The sequence below is a fragment of the Mastomys coucha genome, unplaced genomic scaffold (assembly GCF_008632895.1).
Source record: "Mastomys coucha isolate ucsf_1 unplaced genomic scaffold, UCSF_Mcou_1 pScaffold8, whole genome shotgun sequence".
NCBI classification, from domain to species: Eukaryota; Metazoa; Chordata; class Mammalia; order Rodentia; family Muridae; genus Mastomys; species Mastomys coucha.
The window spans coordinates 59,588,894-59,596,325 of NW_022196914.1; positions in this window are offsets into that span (position 1 = coordinate 59,588,894).

A 7,432-nucleotide genomic window follows, 5' to 3' on the forward strand; every position below is an offset into this window, starting at 1 on the left:
GTATCAATATCTATTGGCTGTTGATTACATGCTGGAGCTAGGCTAGCTGTGCAGGTACCCTGATGGTTAACCATCTGCCCTTAAGGACAAAACTACAGGGAGTTAAATATTAACAAATCTAGTGGTGAGGAAAAAAATAATAAAAGAGGAGAAGTGGTGGTAGAAAAAAAAATGGAAACACAGGCTTCCATGAACATTTTAAATGCCTTGTTGAAAATAACAAAAACAAAAAACCCCAAACAAACAAATAAACAAACAAAACAGCAAAAGAAGAAAGAAAACAAGAGGTGGGGGAAATTCCTTGAAGGAAATTTGACAGATGAAGTAACCGCCTTTTGAATTTGTCAGACTTTAGAGAAATCGAAGGCCTTGCAGCAATCACTAGGGAACAAGTGTGTGGAAAGCATGTGGACCAGGAAAGAGCTTCCTTTAGCAGATGTACAGCTTGGTCTTCATGAAGGTCCCAAACAACTGGAGCGGGGGTGGGGTGGGGTGGGGTTGGGATGGAGGCTACCCCAGGAGCTGTTGCCTCTCTGGGATATGTTCTTCTTAGTTGGGCTGCCTTGTCTGGCCTCAGTGGGAAGGGATTCTCCTACCCCTGCAGAGACTTGATACCAGGGTGGGGGATACCTAGGGGCCCCCATACACTCAGAGGAGAATGGGAGGAGGGTTGGGGGAGGGACTGTGGGAATTGGTGAAGAGGAGGCAGGGCAGTGTGCAGGATGTAAAGTGAATAAGAAAAAAATATTTTTTAAAAGAGTTTTCAAGCTGGGCAGTGGTGGCATATGCCTTTAATCCCAGCACTTGGGAGGAAGAGGCAGGTGGATTTCTGAGTTCAAGGCCAGCCTGGTCTACAGAGTGAGTTCCAGGACAGCCAGGGCTACACAGAGAAACTTTGTCTCAAAAAACAAAACAAAACAAAAAAAATAGTTTCCAGTTGCAATTACAAAAATCCACATTGAAAGCAACAACACAGTAATGTGTGACATTTAATATGCTTAAGGATATGTCATAAAATTATGAAGAAGCCATGCAAAAACACAGAGGCATCACCACTGTCAATACAGATGGATGCAATATAGTAATTTAAAAAATGATTTAGGAGTAAAAGTCAAGAACATGATAGCACGCATGCCCTATTGCAGCTAAGAATAAGTCAAATTTCATTCTTAGCTGCTAGAGCAGTTACCACCTGGGGTGCTTTCCTTGTATAAAGGACTTTTTTCTTTGGGGAGGTTTAAGTATGGGCCCTGGGGCTTAAACTCAAAGTCATACACATGCCAGGCTAGTCACTACAACTGAACTATCTTCCCCAACCCACATTCCACATTTTCAAGACAGTCTCACTAAGTTGCCCAGGCTGGACTTGAATTCACCGAAGCAGATCTTGAGCTAGCTATATTCTTGCCTCCTGAGTCAAGTGTTATTTTTTTTCAGTACACGAACATATATGTATGTATGTATGAAACGACTTCATCTTCAAAGCAGATGTGAAGTCGAATGCTTATTATCCCCAATTTACACAAGAGAAAACTGGAGTGCATGAGTAATTATTTAAAATCACATGGCTAGTCAAGGAAAGAGCTGGAATTTGAAGCTTCTGTATTCATTATTCCTGTACTGAGTTGCTTCTGAAGGAGAAAAGACTCCAAGACTTTTGGTAGCATCAACATTTACATTGTAAAAAGAAAGCACGTGGAGCCACATGTTCTGCAGTACAAAATGGTTAAATTCGGTATGATTTATTCGTTCCAGAAATAAAAGTTGTTCAGTCACAGTAGGGTTAAGTTTTCTTTCCCCTGGCTGCCAGAGTATGGGCGGACATTTCTCAAAAGAGATATTTGTCCTTTTGAGTCTTCCCTGTGTCTTTCTGTGTTTGCATCATTTCTGAGTGTTGGTAGGTCTCGTCCCGGGTGCACAGGTCTCTGGTTCTGCCACAGCGACCTATGGCTTCATGTAGTATGTCATTGTTGAAGGCTGATGGAATGAAAGGCCTTCAGGAGTGGCAGTCACTTTCTTCCTTAGATACTTACACATGCTTCTTTGACCTCATATTTCCATTCTTATCTGTTACCCAGTAGATTTCTTGCTATTAGTATATCTAAGATTTGGTGTTGTAAATGTTAAGAAAGAAGTATCAAAAGGCACAAGTAATTTTTAAAGAAGTAAAATTGAAATAAGGGCAGAAACCCATGTAAATGTTGTGGTTTAGCATAAAAATCTTTCCATAGCTTTCCCTATAAATTACAAAAATGATATATTCCATTTATTAGATGTCTACCATGTGCCAGGAACTATGGCGAACTTGCTAGGTAATTTATTACTCTTAATCCTGAATACAGCCCCATAAAGTCTGTATTATTTCTTATTGTCATTTCATAGGTGAGAAACAGAAGCTTGAGAACTTGAATGATTTGCCTCAGGACTTAAGCCAGATCTGAGTCTAAAGGTCAACAGTGTCAATCATAAGCACGCCACCTCCTCCCTCTCCTCCCTCTGCCCCCAATAAAGGCAGAGCCACTCTCTCTAATGTTTACTTGTATGACAGGTCCAACTTTGTGCCTATGAATAGCATTACAGCCAGTTTCCTTGGAAATGAATGAGTATCATAAATTAAAGCTAGGCGTGGCTTACAGCATTGAATATGAAGTTCTTTAGAGAGAAACCTGCCACACTCTTAAAATAAGGAGGAAAAGCAGGAAGAGAATATGAAAGTAGAAAATAGACAAATTTACATTCATGTTTCACAAGCATATTTCTGGAAAAAGGAAGGGATTAATGCCAAAAGGAATGAAACTCTGAAGCTGCCCAGACACTTTCTTCATTCAGTTGTGAATCTTCCAAAAGTATCCCACTTTTCCTCCTCCCATTGGTTTAATCATTCAAAATGCAACCTTCCATGAAAGTCTGTCACTCACATTGAAGACTATATACTCAAGACAGACTCTGGTTCACCAGTGGTAAGTTCTGCCACATGTCACCAAGCTCTGTCATGAATAGTTTTCCATCGTTCACAGCTCTCCCTTTACTCTTTTTTTCTTGAGACAGGGTCTCACTATGAAGCTGAAAACAACCTCAAACTTGGGGTCCACCTGCCTGGGCTTACAGAGTGCTGGGGTTACAGATGTGTACTACCACAGGCAACTTTGTTCTCCTTGAACTTGAGAATTAAAAAAAATAAAAAAACCTACAAATAATCAGGATTGTAGAAGCTATGGTAGCAAGTAGCCACCATAAGTGGTCAGAGTGCTGTTCAACTAAACAACTCACTTCTGTAAACACAGTCCCGTAAGGCAACCTCACTTCTGAAAGGCCGCTAGAGAGGAACAGACAGACGCACACCAGTAAGCACACCTGTGGGTGTTAACCCACTCAACAGTGCTTTCACCTGAGCAACCAGACTTCAATTGATGACGCCAGCCTACTTACAGTTATGAGATGCAGAGGATTTCCAAACCCCATGCTTCCTCAGAAGCCAAGTATGATCAGCTGTTTGTTCTACTTGAGAGGACTCTGCCCAACTCACATCTCTTACTCTAATAAGGAATTTTTTAAAAAAATAGATACTTAATAATGGTCTCTTTGTCTCTTGACAGTTAGGGGGATTTTTAAGTTAGGGGGATTTTTACGAGCCAGTTTTGAGTGCTCTTCAGTTGCTAGCATTGCAGGTGACCATTAGGTCAGCAGCTGCACTCGCTGGGCAGCTTGGGCCCAAGTCCTGCCTGTTCTTCAGGTGTGCTGCCAAGTGACCTAGGCTCAATTACAATCTAATCTCTGCTGTTTCACTGAGTTCTCGCTGCCGATCTCATTTTGTCATGCTAAGATTTGTAGACAAATAGGCCTTTGTTTAGACTTAGGATTTGTATAAAGCCATTAGACATTTTGTTGGGTTAATGATGCACCATATGGTAAATAATTAGACAGGGGTCTTTGTGTAAGGCAAGTAGACCTTTCATTTTGGAGGTGAGCCACTTGGTGATTTTCAGGAGATTAACCTACTTACTCTCCTGCTTGTCTTTTTCCCCCCACATTTTGCTCCTGTCCATCTCTGCACATCATCTTCGTGAGTTTTGTTTCCTATTGTTTGTTTCTGTAGAGTGGAGAAGGGAGTGTTCTATAAAGCATGTGTAGAATATGGCTTGATAACTTTCCAAGCCAAATAAGGGAGCCTTGGGCGCTAATGATGGAAGTCCATTAGACAGTTATCAATTGCTAAGAGAGGGGAGGGGATTTGGTCTGGGTCCAACCATAAAACCATCGATGAAGGCTTCTCTTTATCTGGCAATTTGGGAAGGGGGCTCCCTTTGCTTTACACATCCCAGAAGTCAAAGGTCATCAGGTTAATGTCTGTGTGGTTCCTTCATGTCTCTAGCTTAGCAGTTCTTAACCTGTGGGTCACAACTCCATCGAATGGCCATTTCACAGGGTTCACATATCAGACATACTGCATAGAATATATTTTCAGTATGACTCATAACAGTAGCAAAATTTACAGTTATGAAGTAGCAATGAAATAATCTTATGGTCAGGGATCACAACAACATGAGGAAATGAATAAATGGGTTGCAGCATTAGGAAGGCTGAGAAGCACTGCTCTAGCTGGTTAGGGCTCCTCCTCATCTATCGGACGTTCATGGGGTAAACTGACCATGATGCCCTCTTTTCCTGTTAGGTTACAGATTTGTTCATGTCAGCATGTCTCCCTCCTCTTGAAAGAGCCCCTGTCTCCTTTAAAATGCGATACAGCTCCAGGGCTGTGACTGTGGCTCAGTCATGGAGCACTTGTCTTGAAAATATTACATCTTACACGCAAGACCTATTATTGCTAGAAAAAAAAAAAAGATGTACTGTAATTTAAAATGGTTAGTGCATGGCAAAAGAAAATCTGATTTGGAATAATAACACATTTGATGTGTATAAATATTTAAATTAATATCTTTAGGAGAAGTCTAAAAAAGGAACAGGAGGAAAACCAGCAGCAGGCAGTCCTCCTCTTTAGTGGTATGTCAAGTCTCAGGAAGTCATTCTGACACCTAGAGAATCTGGCCATGGCTTCTCCTGCTTTCTAAGCCTCTTTTGTTGTCATGTGAAGAACAACACATTTTCTCTTTTCCTACTCTGCTTTCTCTGACCTTTTAAATCAGCTTTTCCTGGGTAATTGCAATTATACTGTGAATTTTTTTTAGGTCACAGGAAATTAAAAAATTTCATCTAGAACTATATAATGGCTGTAATTAAGAACTTTCCCAAAAGAGGAGCTTGAGCAATGGCTTAGTGGCTAAGAGCACCTGCTGATCTTGCAGAGGACTAGGTATAGGGTCCTGCACCCATACTGAGTGGCTTACTATCACGTGTAACTCCAATTCTAGGAATTCTGACGCCTAGAATGACACTTCTCTGGCCTCTGCAGGCACCTGCATAAATATGGTGTACACACAATCTCATGCTTGAATGCACACATACACTACAATCTCATGCTTGAGTTGAGACACATACACACACAATCTCATGCTTGAGTGCACACACACACACACACACACACACAATCTCATGCTTGAGTGCACACATACACACATACATACACTACAATCTCATGCTTGAGTACACATACCATACACGCACACACACAAACAAAAGAAAAAGATTTTCCAAGTGGTCAAGAGTCAAGAAGAAAATTGTTACATAATAGATATTTTGTTATTTAGTTTCTTTTTAAAAATGTTTTATGTGCACATAGGAGATGAGATTTCTATTCTTTTGAAATTGAGGACCTATGGACATAGATATTTGTACATGTTGCATATACAACAGTAATAGAAAGAGTGTTCTCCATCAGTGAAGCAACAGAAGGACAATTGTGTAAAATCTGTGTCCATTGAAGTGCTCAGGGAGACATCAGATCCTTGGAGGCCTCATTCTTCCTTTGAACTCACAGAGGGACCAAGGCAACTTTGTTTTTGCTAGAACAGCAGCTATATCTACCACTAATCTCTTTACTATGTAACATCATGTTCCAGAGGGTAAAAGTTTAAAGTTCTTTAAAGAACAACTAATACTTTCAATAAAGACAAAAAAGAAAAAAAAATTATCTTGAAACAAAAATGACTGGTTTCGCCAGATGCAAAAGAAAAGAATGAAAGACACATTTGAAACTGCACAATGAACTACAGAAGACAAGGAAAAATAAGGCTCATTTACTTCTGCTGATAGGAAGCATTCAACGAATGAAATTTTGCAAAGCTCCCAAGTCCTTTCTCAGCTCTTGTAGTTGATCAATCCCTTGATTGAAAGAACAGCCTCTTCTCCAAAATACAGCTTCTGTGAATTTACTAGGTAGGGGTTAGTTTACACACTGGCAGACAAAATAACCTGCCAGCGGATTACTTTAAATCCCAGAGAGCTGAGCATAATGATGTACCCTGTAATTCAAGCATTTGGGAAACTGGGTCAGGGAGATCATGAATTTGAGACCAACCCAGGTTACATAGTAAAAACTAACTCAAAAAAAAAATTCGCAAATTTTTTTTTACTTATTTACAATGATATAGTTAATAAAGTACATATATTATGTAAAATTCAAGATTCTGTGGATACAGGCTGCTTAATTAAGGCAAAGTCCTTAAAACCCTCATGAGAACTGTGGAGATGGCACAGTAGACACAGGCACTTGTCACCAAGCAGCATGACCTGAGTTTGAACCCTGGATCCAGGTGGTAGAGGGTGAGACTCAATCCTGCAAGTTGTCCTTTGATCGCCACAGCCATATCATGACATGCAAAATCTATTTATGTTGAGTGTGTACCCTCATATATACACACATTCATACAATAAGTAAATTTGAAAAGATTCCTGTCTTCTACTGTGCATAATAATGAACTCAAAGTGGATTAAAGACCTTGAAGTCCTAAAACTATAACTTCTAGAAGGAAAACACAGGGGGAATTTCCAACTGTTGGACTTGACAGGAATTTCTTGAATATGATATTCAAAGCACAGGTAATTAATGCAAAGATAGACAAACTGGACTATATTAGAAAAGTGAATCTCAAAAGACATAATTGAGTTAAGGAACTTAGAGAAAATGTTCACAAATCACATCTCTGATAAGAGAGATACAGATTATATAGCAATACATGAAGAGCTCATGCAACTCACCAGCAAAAAACCCCAGCCATCCATGGGCTTGAGTGGGCAAAGACTTGAATGGACACTTCGACTGAGGTGGATGCAGGTGGATAGCAAACACCGGAAGATATGGAGCATCACTAACAAAGGGAAATATAACTCAGACCACAGATAGAGAGAATCTCAGATCCATGATGCAACTCAAACCACAGCTAGAGAGAGTCTCAGATCCATGTGAATGGCAGCAGCTATTGAAAGAACATTATGTGCCGGGCAGTGGTGGCGCATGCCTTTAATCCCAGCACTT